At 40.1% G+C, this 17,321-nt stretch overlaps 1 protein-coding gene and 1 long non-coding RNA gene across 2 annotated transcripts in view; one reads left to right on the top strand and one right to left on the bottom strand.

The window, feature by feature from the left end:
- LOC117955456 (kin of IRRE-like protein 3) overlaps positions 1–17,321 on the top strand; it is a 198,763-nt gene that overhangs the window by 79,856 nt on the left and 101,586 nt on the right. The gene's annotated exons all lie outside the window — the stretch shown is intronic.
- On the bottom strand, positions 5,859–16,646 carry LOC117955470. The gene is made up of 3 exons (XR_004659052.1): positions 16,635–16,646; positions 16,170–16,172; positions 5,859–6,000 (listed from the first exon to the last, which is right to left on the bottom strand). It is a non-coding gene; the product is annotated as an uncharacterized LOC117955470 (long non-coding RNA).

Genomic DNA, 17,321 nt, shown 5'->3' on the forward strand with positions numbered 1-17,321 from the left:
GTATAGTGTCTTGAGATAACTCTTGTTATGAATTGATACTATAAATAAAAATTGAATTGAATTGAATTGAATTGAATTACATCCAATCACATCATACTACAAAGCCAATAGTTAATACTGCTACTTATTACCATACGGATAAGGAACATATTCATTTTATTAATGTTTAACCAAAGTGATTTTGTTATATTATTGTTAAGCACAGACAGAAGTCTAGATATCACCGTCCTGCCTGCCATCCACCCTGACGAGCTTTATCGTGCTACCTAAATGTAGCGTTTCATTCCATAAAAAAGGGAAGCCTCTGAACTAAATCCAGGCAGCCATTACGTTACTGTTAACATTACTGGCAGACAATCATCAGCTGATTGCTACTTCGCTGAGCTAACACTCACCGCGGAATACAACTATTCAACTAATAACTATTCAATAAAGCTAACCTAGCTAGCTAGCGAGCTAGGTTAGCCTTATTGTTTGTTGGATTTGCGAGATCTAGCAAATAAAACTCAATCTCTCGCAAAAAGAAGTAAAGATCTCGTAAAACAAAGTCAAGATCTCACAAAAGTGATTGTTCCAATACATGACTTTTGTAAAATAAAATGTCCTCCATGTCACCTCCGGGGCTCCGTACATTTCTTATCCAATTCTGTTTGAGTTTTATTCGTGCCAAATGTATCAAAGGCATGTCTTTGTCTTCTGCTTTGGCAAGTCGGGTCTCTGCCTATTCAGTCGCCCCTCAACTTTGCCCAAGTTTTTGCTAAATGTTTGCCATTTGCATGCTTTCAGAAAGAGTTTACAAACTCTTAGGTTTGTGTTATCAAGTGACCTTCTTGGTCATGTTAATACAATAGGTATGCAGGTCTGGAAGTTTCACTTTACCAATGACAGACAAGAGAACGGAATTCAGATCAGTGATTATACCAGCAGGTTTGCAAATCCCTCCAGGTCAGAAGTAGTCCAACACAAAGAGAGCTTTAATAAAAGCTGTGAGCTTGATGAGGAAAGCCTTGGGAAAAACAAGCAGTCGCGCTCCACCTTAACTCCCTCCACCCAGACAGCATGCGAGCTCCATGCTGGTTGTTGCTGTACGGCCTCCTACACAGCTGAGGATTGTTTAATGAAGCAAGGACAGGCTCTCTGACAAGCATCATTAGTGAGACACTGACAAGTGTGGTTATGACATGCCTTGTCTTACCTGCTGTGTGTGTGTGTGTGTGTGTGTGTGTGTGTTTTGTGTGTGTATACAAGCATGCATGCTTCTCTATTTGTGAAATTTGTGGAAAAGGAAGTGGTGCTTACAAGTCTTGACATTTCTATCCCCAAAAGCCTGGTCATAACTGGTCAGGTGTGTCAGGCTGAATGGTGCCTGGGATGCTGGGCCCTTGTCTTAGGAGGACATGTTACTTAACCTGCCTACTAATCAACCCTGCTGACACTGAAGCAGCTCGCGGCAAAAGGCCACAGCGCAAACCTTGTCCTAATTTTTGTCATTTCGTCTTACATATTCAGCCAAAGACTTCAACATCCCATTTGAAGTGGTTTGTAAATACTTGGGCCTGTTTATCATGGAACTAAAGTGAAACGGTTTCCAGTTCTATGTTACCGTAGCACTCAACACTGACCTTTTCATTGGTAGTCCGTGACAAAAAGGTTTAGAACATATTTTAAATTATTTTTCTGGATGATCTAATAGATGATTTAATGACCCATATTTTTAGACTTTAAGAAATTGCAAGCCAGAGAGCATCAGAAAAAACTATTATAATTTAATTTTGTAAACAGAGATGAGGTCTTATAAGGGTAATAAGAAAGATCTAAGTGTTGATGATCATTGATTCCTAATTCTCTGAAAACAGCGGCACTTGATTTGTCAGTCCACCACTGGATAGAATGATGAACATTAGGTGGTCCCCTGGCTTTTCCTTTTCAGTTTGTCTAACGCTTGGGGTGGCTGTTGCTCAGGAGGTAAAGCAGGTTGTCCAATTAATTGTTGGTTTGGCAGTTCAGTCCCTGACATAATAAAGTGTCCTTATCCCCCCCATATGAACCAGTTTTCCCTCCCAACCCGTCGGATACTGACCCACAAAACATCTTTTAGCGTCTATATGGAACTCAGCGGGCAGAGCAGCAGCTCAACAGCAATACTGTAATGTTGTAAAATGAAGGCAAGGGGGCCCAACCAAGATTGTTAACATGTGACGCAGATAAGTTGTTTGAAGTCTATAACTGGATTTCTTTCTTTTCATGCCGGCTAACACCGCCCTTCTACATGGTAGCGCCTTGAGTGATCACCTTTGTCACCTATAGCAAGCCCTGCCTACATTGATCAGCAGGTCATGTTATTATTCATCCGGAGTGGTGACCTGCTTTGTTTCACACCTTCCTCTGAACCTGTCCACTTCCTACTACCTCGATGTGGAGGTGACAACTCAGATTGCAGTGGTACATTAGTGCTGATAAGGTCAGCCATTCAACAGTAGAGTAGGCCATAGTCTTCCTGACTTGACCTTTCCAACAAAGATTAACTCCATTAGCCATGCAGCAGAGCCGTGCAGATGAGCAGCCTGTCACTACTGCACTACTTTCTAGTACTGAAAAATGGAATTTCACACACACACACACACACACAGTGTGTGTGTGTTTGTGTGTAGAAAGATTTAAGAATGAAAGGCCCCTGAGCAGTGAGGCAGTGAGGCTCTCTGGCAGGCAGAAATAATGCAGTCACACCAATTGTGCAGAGGCCTCACCCTAAAGTATGCCTAGATGTGATTCATAATGTGTCTCTGTGATTTCCAACACATCAGCTGAGGGCTCAAATGTACCTGATTTCTTTGCTTGCCTCATGCACCTGTGACTCATGGAAGCAATGAATGCTCAGAAGATGTTGGGGGGGGGGTTGCATCTTGCCTCTCAGCAGAAGAATATTGTTCAGCTTCGCAGGACAATTTGAGGGAAACTGTATCCCAATGCTATCAATCTATGTGGCAGCTAAAGTTTAGTTCATTACTATATTTGACAGAAGGTATTTTTAATGGAAGCGTCCATACCACTATTTTTTCTGTCAGTCGGGACTGCAGCTGAGAAGAATCATTTTGGTACTATTGGTATTTTAAGGCCTTCAACCGCTACATTAAACTTATTACCGGTGAAAGACTGCAGTATGCTGTCAAACAGAACACTACGGAACAACAGGAACACATTCAAAGCCCATATCGCACAATGCAATAAGGTCTTCATATCAGAGAATCAGGCTGCAAGCATTTTTTTGGTTGTACAAAGTGTCTGGGTCTGTTCAAACTTTCATACTGCCACAATCTTCTTCCACTGTCTATAAAAATAAGGGGAGCTGCTGTGAGGTTCTGTGGAATGAGTTTAGCCTGGCCTCTTTCTATGCCCAGGTAGGATGCTTTCTTACAAAATAGTTAGGATACATGACAAGCTATTTTACAGTTAAAAAAACAAATGCATCTGGTTTAGAGCAGCATCTGACAACCTAATCTTTGTATAATATCATCACAAAAAAAGTGTTCATATGAAAATGTCCATGCACAAGCTAGCATGGCTGTTTCAATGTTTCAATGCAAAGGAGAAATATGAGCATGAGGCGAGTAAATAAAGAGGTGCATGTGGGAGAGAGTGAGTGAGAGACAGGCAGAACTCAGGGATTGGGGTGGGGCAACCCAAGTTCGGGATGTTGAGGAAGAGCAGGGAATTCTCTTCCTTTGTTGTGGTCTAAATGCATGGCGTGGTCACGGCCAGCAGTGACCGGAGTTAAGCTGTGTTCCCTAAATAAATGCACAGAAGTTGCAAGCCAGTCATTGCCTCCTTATTCAATGCTGCGGCACTGGGGTGAGCGTTACAATACTTAGAATTGAAACATGAATAAACAACTAGGATTTCTGTGGGGGATGGCACGCCTTTGAAACTCTATCAAGACACACCATAGTGGTGTACTATAGCCAGGTGTTTATATACAGTATAGTGTAGCTTGGATATAGAGGGGGCAATCATTCCTCTGCAGTCAGCTAGGATGGCCACCTACTACCCTGGTAGGGCTTGGAGGTTACTAAAGTATGACAGTAGAGATTCCCGCACTGAGAGGAATTTGTTAGAACCTCTTATTGTGAATTTAATCTTTTCCAGATGTAAAAACAGCATTACATCCTTAAGCCATTGTGCTGCAGTGTTTGGGGTTCTTTATTTACAGTGTGCCTACGTGCCAGTCAAGAGGCAAATGCTATGATGTTGAGTTGTTTTTGTGTCAAATTTGTTCCTTCATCTGGTACACCATATTTGGCAATCATAGTACATGGGGCTAAAGCCGCCCCCAGCACTTCAAACAATACATAAAATTTGGTTGACCAGTATCCTGCTAGTTTTTGACCAAAACAAATGTGTCAAGTCAGCTACATTAATATGACATCTTAAACATTTGCTATCCACATTAGGATAGAATGAGGATATCTTAGACGGTAAACAATTAGACCATATGTCCATATGTCCATACGTCTTCTGAGATTGAGTTTCAATCTTATCTATCTTAACATCATAAGTAACAATTATTGAATAGGAATGTGCTATGAAACTTATCAACCCAGAAGAACTTCCAAAAGTGAGTCCACTAGTTACTTTTCTGGGAGGCAAATTAAAAATGGCCGCGCCAAGTCCCGCCCTACAAAGCAGCTCAATTGGTTGGGGTTACCGTGTGCGGTCATTGAAACTTATTTTCAATGATGTTGTATTTCATTATGAAGAAAATTAAAAAAATATATTTTTTATTCTTCACAGAAAATAAGCCAAGGCCAATGAGTTTGAGTTAGAATGACTTATAAATACCATTCTTTTAGCAAACATTAAGAACAGGCCCCACACACCCGAACACCCCACAATTACCCTGATGAAGCCAATATGACTCCAATACTCACAATCAATGAGTCATGTTTTTCCCCCATTTTTCCAGTTCATGATTGTTCATCAATGGCTCCTTTACAAGGCTGGAATATTCGTTGAATGATTGATATGGACTTTATTAGGACAAATATGGGACGGCCTTGGGAGGAGCGTAAGACTTGTGCATGACTGCATTAACGCATGTCTGCCTGTCAGTCTGCACAGGTGTGGGCCGCATGGTGTTATATATTAGAATGTTATTTTTGCGTAGGAAAATTAGGACTTTTTGGCGCACAAAATCGTTCAGAATAAAATCTACGGAGTTTTATAAATGAGGTCCAGAGTCCAGTCCCTAATTTGGCTGATAAAAACGTGATTGTTACACAGCAGTTTCTGAATCAAAAGTGTTCCCCCTTGTATTAGTTTGCCCTCTAAACTGAGTCCATATTCAGAGAGTTGAGATGACCACTGGGTTACATGTGAACTGCAAAATCTTGACAGGGAGGCTAGATGAGACTAGAGCATCTAGAGAGGTCAACATGCATGACCACTCCATGTCACACCAGTCTGTATCTGGAGATTGTACCCAATATGTTATTATGTGATTGCTTACTGCCCAGTAATAGCTCCTAACATTTGGAAGGTCCAACCCACCTACTGCTCTTGGTCGCTGGAGTAAGTCTTTACCTATCCTAGGAGTCTTACCGTTCCATATGAATTTTTGGGTTTGCGGTATGTTCTTTATTTTTTCCCCCGGCCCTCTTTCCCATGGGGTTCTGGAAAAGTTAGATTTTCCAGTTCGCTCCGTTAGTGAAGGAGTTGGCTAAGGCGAACGCTAGCGATGCCAAGCCGGCATCATGGCCAAACGTTACCGATTGGTTATGGCAGATACAGAGGGATCTCTGAAACTGGCCCTCCGCTGTTACTTATGGGCGACTTCAACATCCAGACAGAGAAGTCAACTCACGTCTAGACTACCGCAACTTCCTCCTGATTGGCCTTTCTGCATGTTCCATCCGGCCCCTGCAGCTGATTCAGAACGCAGCAGCTGGACTTGTCTTCAACCTCCCCAAGTTCTCACACACTACACTGCTCCTCCGCTCTCTTCACCTGTTCCGCTTCACACTAGTAGTTGAATACAGGGCCATGAACGGATCAGCTCCAGCTTACATCCAGGACACGGAAAAACCCTATTCCCCAACCCACTATCTCCGCTCTGCATTAGCAAATGGGCTTGCTGCCCCCTCACAGCAAGGGACAACTAATCACTTAACAAAATCCTGTCTGTTTGCTCTCCTGGCTCCTAAATGGGGGAATGAGCTCCCTACTGACATCAAGATGGCCGAAAGCCTACTCATCTTCCACCAAAGGCTAAAAACACATCTCTTCCAACTACACCTTTGATAAACACACATATATGTATATTAGAGCTGGGCAGCAAATACAATTTTGAATCGCAATTAATTGCAGAATTTCCCTAATAAATCTCGATTAATCGCAAAATGAAATAATTAATTCAAAAGTAGTGTATATAGTGCAATTTCTTTTTTAAAATGTCCTTTCATATGAATGAAAGTGCCGTAACATTTGTTCTGCAAAAATATTTGTTTAAAAAAAAAAAATATTTAGTGTACGTCTCAACTTAAACAATGTATTTCTCATGTCCAGAGTTGAATTCCATCTGGTTGGAATGGCTTGCATAAGTGACTCCTTCTTATGTCCACGTTCATCTGTTGTTGCTCTAACTCTGCAGCACTTGCTCCACAACCTTTCTGCATTTTGCAAGGACATTGTCAAACGCACTGTTAAGCAGAGACACTGTGACAGAGCGCTGGAGACCATGCACAAAGCAGGGGACATGATCAAAAGACAGAAGGCTCGCTGCAGCGATCATATTTCGTATCTATTTGTACTATCTTTGCAAACTGCGGGGACTTTATTTGACACATTCCACTGACATTCCATGTCACGCCTCTGTTTTCATTACAGTCAGAGCACTTGAAAGCAGCGCCCACTTTTCATCAGTATAATGCACTGTAACTCCTAGAAAATTATGGTTACCCAGTGAGTCCATTAGTCCCCAGTGAGTCCAGTAGTCCCCAGTGAGTCCAGTAGTCCCCAGTAAGAGCAGCAGCGGGTGCATGTTGTAACGTGGTCGCTTTTGCATTCCTCTCCTTATCATACAACTGGGAGTCTGATGGTGCGTGTTGAGGGAATCTCAAAACTGCCGTTGTTTTTTGCAATTCTCAGACCAATGTCCTCCACAACCCTGATGGGCCTGCAGTCTGTAGCTATTCACGTCGCTATGTCATTTATTAGCAATTTATTTCTCTTGCCGTTGTTTATCTAAACTTACCCACACGCTGCATCTAACGTAGCCTGTCAAAGCCTCGCAAAACAAAACACACAGTGGCGTGTGTTTTGTTGAATGATTTGCTGGTATCAACTGTCAAGATGATATTTCAGACTGGAAGTACTCCGGTGATAAGAAAATTCAACTTTGCAGTATTTACAAAGCCTGTGAGCAACAAACTTTTACAATAATAAAGAAATAATAACAACTGTGTTAACGCGTGATAAAAACTTTGTTGGCGTTAATTAATTAATTGGTTAACGCGACAACGCGTTAACTTGCCCAGCACTAATTTATATATATATATATATATACATATATTTCTTGAAGCTGCCCTTTTATATGGCTCTTTGTAGTTTTGCTTATTTGAAGCTAATTAGTTGCACTTAGTACTTGTTGTCTGGAGTTTGCACCTTTAGGGTTGAAAGCTCTTAGTTGAAAGTTGCTTTGGATAAAAGCGTCAGCTAAATGACATGTAATGTCATGTAATGGTTAGATATAAGGAGAGCAAGACAGCAGGTTGAGACTCACAGTGTTTGTAAAAGGGCTGATTCCATTAGCTGCATGTGTATTCCTAGCGGGTGGGGTTTGAACTGCTACTTGATAAAAGCATTTGAGAGAAATCGGAGGGCCAGTGAATGGGACAGAAGCTGAATAAGTTTATGTGAAGCTACTGGTGCATTCTGTTCCAATCATTTATATTTCTTTTCTCAACACGTTTGAGTGTGCGTGTGTGTTTTGTGTGTCATGCACTCCTTTCATGGCTGGCAGAACAAGTAAATGGAGTAAGTGCCAGAGGACACAGACTTTAAAAGCGATTGAGGCCAGGGAAACTGGTACCCTTGAGAGCATGGAACCAGGATGCTTCTCTTTGTTTTAGGCGTAGGATTTAGTCCCCACCTCTTGCATCAAAACTGACGTCCACAATACGTGAGACTTTAAAAGTTGTTAGGCATCTCCCATGTTTAGCTTCAATGTAGTGTTTGGCCTTAGGATTATTCAGATTCCCAGTACGAATAGCAGACCTATGGTTAGAGACTCTGTCTCTGGAACACACCGGGCGCGCAAGTGTCTTGCAGCGTAGATACGTGCCTGATGTTTTAGGTTCAAGAACAGGATGGTAATTTCCGTCAGATTTCTACTTGATTTGTTGGGGCCCTTCTGAAGCTGATCAGCTGAGGGGCTCAGTGAATACCTCTTGTAAAGACATGTCGCTCTGAAATATGTCCCAATTTTTCTTAATGATGTGTTTGATCTATAAAGTGACAAAGCTCTAAGCTAGGTCTGAGTAAGGACTTGAGCTTCATATCCTCTCTGTCTAAAGCGCCACTGCATGCCTATAGACTGGAAATTGAACTCAGAATCACACATATGCCTTAGTCTCTAGATTTGACCATAAGCGATATTATTAACAAGCCATGGTGGGTGAAAATTTTTCTCATTCAACATTTATGGTATTTCGGTCAGTTGTTTTTCCTAAAAGGGAAAGTATACAAAAGCCTTGATCATCTTTAGAAAGCTTTATATCCAGAAAGTTAATAACTTGTCGGTTGTATTCCAGGCTCAACATAAGATTTGCATTAAAACTGTTCATATAACTATGGAAGTCTGGAACTTCTTTCTCTGATCCCAAAAAGAACAAAATAACATCATCAATGTGTCTACCCCACCACTCAATGTTTTCCTTGAATGGGTGGTTGAATTAAAAAAATTGTTTTTTCCTCCCATAGTCCTACAAATAGCTTAGCATGATTAGGTTCAAAACGTGCAAACATAGCCGTCCATTTCTCTTGTCTATAAAGCTTTTCTTTGAGTAGAAAAACATTACTTTTTAAAGTCAACTCAATCAGTTGCACAATAAAGTCCCCAGGAGATACTTATCTATTACATTCAGGTCATCAGTTCTTGACCCTAAATAGGTATCAAACCCCTCATCATGTGCAATGTTGCTGTAAAGTGGCTCCACATAGTGGCCATAATGCAAGAACAAATAATCTGTATTTCAGCTACTTTCTTTAGGACCTGAGTACTATCCTGAATGTAGGAAGGTAATGTAGCAAGAAATGGTTTAATGAAGTAGTCAATACATTTAGTGGAAGGTTCTGTTATTGAACCGTTGCCATTAACCTAATCTCACTTACTTCTACTTAACGTTTTTATTTATTCATTATTGAAGCTGTGTTACTTTATTTACTTTATACTCTTATTGTATTTTCTTACTCTTATTTTACCTTGAATTTGACTCTGTGAAAGTGCAACTGAATCCTTTGTCTGAGGGGATCAATTAAGTATTCTAATTCGGATTCTAATAGTAGAAATTTCATACTTAGACCCTACATACTACAGCCTGGCTTTGTGCCGAATTGAGTAGCTTCTCAAGTTCTCTTTTCTTAATATCCAATGGATTAGATGAGGGCGTAGAGTAGTACTTGATTTCCTCTAATTGATGCCTGAGTTATATATCAGTCTGATCAAGCTTAAACATTTTTCTTAATTTAACTTAAGGTTTTTACATGTCTTCTTAAAGGGTGATGTGTGTTCCTCTGACTCTGTCTCAGGAAGCTTTTTAATTCCTCAATCTGTGTTTGTAAAGTCAATTTCTCTTTTCTTGCTTCTTTAATTATTAAGAGGATCAAATCTAGAGAGTGCTGCATTTTGTACCTTGTGTTGTGAATTGGTTCTGTGGTGTTATGCCCCTGGAGGCCAGGGTGAGCATATCATGCTCTCACCTGTACACACCTGAGGCCTGTATCATGAAGATTTGGTGTTAATGAGGTAACTTCAGGTTCAACCCAGGGCTTTCTGTATCACAGCGGTGGATCACTTGTTACTGAGGTTCACACTCAGAGTCTGGTGGTGATGGGGATTTCACCCTTAAATTAATAAACATAAAAACATATTCAAATGTTGGCTAAGTGAATTAAGCCTACAGGATTTAATAGGTCGGCTTCTTGATGTGTGTGTTGCCAATGAGTACATCGGTTTGAATTATGTTTTTATATTTTTAATTTGCTGTCACGATATCGTCCCACTGTCAGGGTTGCGAATGAAATAATATGGTAAAGCCACAACAGTTGGAAAGCACAGGTGTCACAGACCTGATTGGGGAAGTGATATTGATAGTGATATAAAGACAAGCGTTGTGAATGCATTTACAGCATCTGTAAAACCGTGTCTGTGTTCTTCATATTTATATAGAATTATATAGTTTGCTCTTCTGATGTAAAATTTGCGGCTTGGGTAGATGTTTGCGATTGGTCATGCTTTGTAAAAACCGTCTCTATTATGTGAACACGGGCGTCTCTGGTATGGGTAACCCTGGGTCGATTTAACTAGTTGATAACCAGCGTTGGGACAGACAGACAGACAGACAGACAGACAGATAGACAGACAGATAGATAGATAGATAGATAGATAGATAGATAGATAGATAGATAGATAGATAGATATTTATTGATCCCAAAAAATGGGAAATTACGGCACAGGTTATGCAGGACCACGGATGAAAGAAATCCACTGCAAGCTGGAATCACTTTGATTTTCCCCTTGTGTCACTACAAGCGTTGGTGTATTTTTAATGTCTTGCCCAAATGGCCTTTTTATCACTTTTTGTAACCAACCTTGAGTGCCTGGATATGATTTTGTATGACTTTCTCGGTCTTAATTCTTCTTCCTGTTTGTGAATTGTATTCCCTTCCATTAGCACCAGTGGTTAAAAGGATACCAGAAGCGCTCCTTCTCCACCTCTTCACTGGACAAACTATTTACCATAACCTGCAATGCATTATTGAATAAGGAAAAATGATTCATCCTAAAACAAGAAATAGGTCATAAAAATGTCATTTGGACTTAATCATACATGTGAACACTATTTTTTTCTTTAAAACTGAGTAAACTGAAAATAATTGCTTATTTTCAAATTTTAAAGAAAGTGTCTTATAATTACTTATAAGTGGAAAGCAAGTTCTTTGGATGCAAAGGTTCTATCTGCATTTGCCTTTTTCCGAAATACACAATTTACAAATTTGATAGGATTTTGATATTGTGCATTTATAATACCTTTATGGTGTCTTTCGTCTATGTATGACAGACTTGTTCCATATAATTTTTGCTTTTTGGTAGAGAGATAGAGAGAGAGAGAAAGAGAGAGAGAGAGAGAGAGAGAGAGAGAGAGAGAGAGAGAGAGAGAGAGAGAGACATACACAGATACAGACACGGAGAAACATACACAGACACAGAGAGACAGACACAGAGAGAGAGAGACATACACACACAAAGAGACAGACACTTTTAATTAGGGTTGTTTTTTCTTAAGTTGTTGGTCGACTATCCAGTTCAGATTTAAGTTATAAGGCAATTATTACCAGATTTTCTTTTTTTGTATTTTATTTTAACTAATTTATTTCTATTTACTTTTTCCTTCCAGTGCAGAATGAATTAATTACCAATCATTACTTAAAAATAAAGAGTACATCTCTGACATCAGAATTACTCCTAATTAGTTTCAGCCATACTGTAACCCTGTAACTCTACTACTACTTTAGTCTTGGACAGCCCTACATCTCACTTAACAACGTATTACTGTAGGTTGATTTAAATGTGATCAATGTCTCCCTGTTTATGTATGGGGCGCGGTTTGTAAAGCGGCTCATGCTAAAAATGTCAGCAACATTTTGTCACATTTAGCTTTAAATAATGTTTAAAAAACTGGTACGAAATTTTGAGGGTCACTTTCTTGCACATTTACAACAATATTTGTCAACTTGGAAATATTTTAAATAGTTAAATCCAAATATTAAATGTTACACCTAAATGTTAGCTCATTTGTAATGATTTTGTTGTGCCAAAAAAAGCAAACAGAAATTGATAAAAAAAAATTAAATTCAAAGACAGAGAGAGCACTTTACTTACTTATTTATAATTTGTACAGTTTAACAATGAACTAAATTGCTAATGCATTAAAATCTCAGTTTTCTTTATTAATACTTCATTCATTAAAAACTTGGTAAACAATTTCTTGAAGGCAACAAAATGGGCACTTGCTAAGAACAGTTGGATTGATCACACAAATAAAAGCATTGGAGGTGACAGCACCATGTGAAATCCTCTACTGGAGGTCAATGGTCTGTTTTTTGAGGGGATGTTTAAATAAAATCCTCCATTGTGGGCCGGGTCCATTTTCTCCCAGTCTCTTGGTCCTCACAGTGGGGAGCCTGTTGCACAACCATTTTTTGTGTAATGTCTTTACACAGGTCATGTTTAGTTAGTTAGTTTAAGTATTTTTGTCAGCCTTGTATAAAGAGGTCTTGTCAGGGTGTGTTGTGGCAAGCAGGGGCTCTCTAAGTCTTTGACTCAGATAAATCTCCGGAAAAGGGTCTGAAGTGTCATACTTTCATAGTTTCATACTTCCTCGGGTGTAAGTCATAAAGAGGCTCCTCTCATTTCCAGAAAGCTTCTGGTTCCACAGCTCCAGGAGCCTCCCAGCCACCAACAGAGTGGAGGCCAAGTAAGGAGACAAGGATCTGGGCATTGCTCAGGACTAGCCGCTGCAGGCATAGGGTCTATGATTTAAACAAAGCCACACCCAGGCCGGGGGTGACGTTGCTGCTGATTTCCAATAATACACATTACCACTGGAAAAAAGAAAGATCACTCACTCAGCATCTCTTTTACACACACACACACACACACACACACACACACACACACACACACACACACACACACACACACACACACACACACACATCCAGCATCCACTCTAAAAGAGAGAGAGAGAGAGATACAGAGAGAGACAGATTTTGTTATTCATTGGTGTTCTACAAATCTAGAGAGTGACTGAAGAGACATAGCACCATTATCAAGAGGAAAGCAGTGAATCAAATAAATAAAACCTTATTTTGTGATTGTTTCACGGTGGTTACATTCTAAAGCACAAATATACTCACACACACACACACACACACACACAAACACCTCCGCACAACCATGCGGCATTGCCTGATTTTGTATAAATAAAGCCAAAGCACAAGTTTGGCCTATGTGCCGTGCCAGACAGACGTGAAAAGGCGCCTTGTGCCTCACAATGAGACTATGCTTGGCGGGAAAAAGCGGCAGCATTTGACAACTTGGTAAAGATAATGGGCTGCACACCCTGTAGCCACATGTAGCCCAAAGGGTCTTTGCTGACACCTATAAATGTCCTGCACTCAGAAATAAGAAAAAAGAGAAAATGCAGGGAGAGGGCAGGTTCTCAGCAGATACAGACACCACCAAACACTTGTAGTGGGTCAGAGGTGATGATTAAGAGGGATTACTTTTAGATTAGTAAATATGTTGTTTTTAGGATACACTGCATATTATACCTTTAAATAAGATTTTAAATGCAGGACTTTACTTGTAAAGGAGTATATCTACACTGTGGTATATCTTTTATTTCATACACACACACACACACACACAGACACACACACACACACACACACACACACACACACAGTATAAATAGTAGGGGTGTAAAGATGTTCCAATTGTATTATTACAGACACGACTACATCGATACACAGACCCCTGTATTAGTCTAAATGGACCAAGAATTGCCTGATTGCCATGTTCTATCGTTTTAAATCGGTTAACGGAAGCTTTGTTTTCAATCCAATCCAATTGATACAGACAGGTTGTGTGTTTATGTATGTGCGCACGGGAGACAAAAGCCTCAGCATTTGCGTGATTAAGGACATGGTCATTTATGTTCTGGGTGGCAGGGATCAGCCCATCAGTGTTATTGTTTGGGTTTGCAGAACAAATGGGCTGTTGACTAGGTTTAATGTCAGGAGTTAACTAATGTATTCCTCTATACATTGTGGATATTGAGATCTGTACTAGCTGCGGTCTGTGCATAATCCATCCTTGTGTGCGTTCATAAACATGTGATTAGACTCCCAATTGTTAATCATTACATCCATTTTTGATGGCGCAGTTTCTTGCAAAGAGCTGTGGTTTAGAAATTAAAAATTTTAAAACTATCATTTAATCTGTGTGAACTGAGATGACAAAAAATGCAAGTTATCAATATGAATAAAAGTTGGGAAGCTACAGGCCACAAAACCTGGCAACCGGACACATGTGGATTTGTTATTCCAATTAAAGGAAGAGCTGAGACTTTGTATCCTTTAAAAAAAAACGTGTTGTGGTGAAATAATTGGAAGATTTATAAATAAATATAACAACTTAGGCAAAGCAGATGTGGTCCCTTCTATAATGTATAGATTTATTTCAAGGTAGACAATGCTTCTTTTATAGAATTGGCCCATTTCAATTTATAATGGGAAATGAATGTGTTTACATTAAATTCCCATTAACTGTATCTATCAGATTGATTCGTATGTCATGGAATTGTTTTAACACTGAATTTAACTAAATCCTTCAATAATAAAATGTATCATCCCTGAACCGTAGCTCATGTATTTAGATACGTATCGGATCATCCTATAAGGTAGAAATGCACTGCCACTAATAAATAGGTAACTTACACATTGTTAGTAAATGCTATGTTATTTTTGTTCACTGGGCTACTGAATAAAATGAAAGTTAGCGGGGTGCGCTTTCTGCTTTTTTTCAAAATGTTTTTTGGCCACAGATGCAACCAATGCTTGAGCTGCACACGATATGTTCGCGCCGCGGAGTCTGGTGTGCAGGTCTTGGCGACAGGCCACTGTGCTTTGGCAGGATTGCCTGGATCACTGCCATGTTTCTGTGTTGGACAGTGACATAGTGCCATAGTAGTCTACTCTAGCAACCAGGGTTAAAATAACTACCTATACGATTATTCATGCATGTAGATAGTAGGGGCCAGTAATACTCGGATCTACTGGCCCTGTTGGACACTCCTGAGTGGGAACAGGTGTGCACGGATGTAGAGGAGGTCATATAATGAAGTTACTGCAGAGCAGGAAGAAGTTAGTATGTGAGCAGACAGGAGAATGTGTGACGTGGCATTTACATCCATTTAGCAAATCATAATTGATGATAAAATTGATTTTTGTGATTCTCATTATTCTGCTAGTAAAAACAAATTTGAATTTGCCAGGACACGGATGCCAGGAGTGATGTGAATGTCCTTGTATGATGTAAAAGCACTTTGAGTAGACGTTAAGACTAGAAAAGCGCTATATAAATACAGCACATTTACATTTACATTTACACATGTACACATTGCATACAAGTGTGTTTCCTTTGATAATTTTCCTGATGTGTACATGTGTCCATGTTTAAATGTAATGCAACTGGAAACAACTGACACTGGTCTCCCTAAAGGACAACCCTACTGTTTACAGTTCAAGTCCAGAGACACAATCCAACCACAGACCTTCTGACTGGTCGTCCCCCTGAGCCCACAATCTTCCACTACTGCTGCTCTCCGGCGGGAACCATTCTGTTGTGACAGAATAATGAGTACTTACTACACACTCTGTATTCACAGTAAATCTCTGGCTTTATACACTGCATTATAATTATGTTGGTGGAGTGCAAAACTGGCTGCTTTCATCTAGGGAAGTTAGGAAGTCAACTTAATGTTTAAGTCGGTGCTATGTGCCCCCAAGAAACTCAAGAGACCTGAATAGAAGGAAAAATATAGACATTGTGTCTTTTTTCTAAACTGTTATCTTTCAATGCCTGTCTGCAAAATACAGTAGTAAACAATTTCCTTTTTCACAGGGAGACCCAGGGCAGCTCAGTACACATTGTATTTGTATAGAAGATTAGAAGGACAGCTTTTATTCCCTTTCTCAGTAGTTTCAGTTTAGCAGCCAAGACTGTATAGGATCAAATTCCTCCACAAACACTTTACAGCACTTTGGGCTGTTTATGTACCATTTAAATTGACGGTAATAATCCAATTATCTACTCGACATTATTTCACAACTGGCTTGTTTTATTTACCTCCTCTGGCTGTGATTCTCATCTTACAGCCATAATAATATGGGAGGCAGAATGGCATCACTGAATTAGATTATATTTGCGGTAGTAGCTGACCCGGGGGTGGGGGGGTCCACATGCTGAAATAGGTGCAGAATACTAATACTAATTGTACTGCAAATATTTTTGGAAACTTTGTATAACAACTAAATGTAAATGTGCTGTATTTATATAGCGCTTTTCCAGTCTTAACGACTGCTCAAAGCGCTTTTACATCTACAGGAAACATTCACCATTCACACACATTCATACACTGTGGCCGGGGCTGCCGTACAAGGTGCCACCTGCTCATCAGATAAACACTCACACACATTCACACTCCGATGCGCAGCACCGGGGGCAACTCGGGGTTCAGTGTCTTGCCCAAGGACACTTCGACAATGACTGCAGGGGCGGGGATTGAACCACCAACCTTCCAATTGGCAGGCAACCGCTCTACCACTGAGCCACAGCCGCCCCAACTGTGATAGACAATCTGCCCACAGCAATCCTCAAGGCTATAAGGGTGCGGGGGCAGCACACAATGTAATCTTTCAACAAACAAAAAGACTAAAATTGCTCTATAACAAAACAAAAGACACCACAGGTTGCAATAAGATGCTATTCACCTCTTTGTGACCTTCTGCATGCAAGACAAAAGAAGGAAACTTAAATGTTACTGGATATTTGGTTCAGTCTAGCAAGCTGCAAGCTGGAAAAAACAAATTCTGGTAAGGTCAATCACATCATGTATAGAGTCGGTGGGCGGGCTTAACATAAGGAGGGCATGGTAGCGCTATCCTATTGCGTGCAGAAGGAAATTGAAAGACAAGTTTTTATCCCGCCCCTTGGATTGAGCCATGCTAATTAGGTGAAAACATCTGATGATTTTTGACAAGGAAAATACAAAATTCAGCAGGTAACAATTCAAAATTGTAAATGTATCGGAACTTATAGCAGTAAGGTAAGGTTTTGCATCTGACAACAAAGTCCAGTTCATTGGATTAGTATGAACAGGGCACAACCGTATCTTTTTTTACAAGGAGTAAGTTTTGTTCCTCAGTTGAAAGCTGTAGGAGTGGCCTACAAGGTTACTGCTACTGCTTACTGTTTTAGTTAT

This window comes from Etheostoma cragini, chromosome 13, assembly GCF_013103735.1.
Source record: "Etheostoma cragini isolate CJK2018 chromosome 13, CSU_Ecrag_1.0, whole genome shotgun sequence".
Taxonomy (NCBI): domain Eukaryota; kingdom Metazoa; phylum Chordata; class Actinopteri; order Perciformes; family Percidae; genus Etheostoma; species Etheostoma cragini.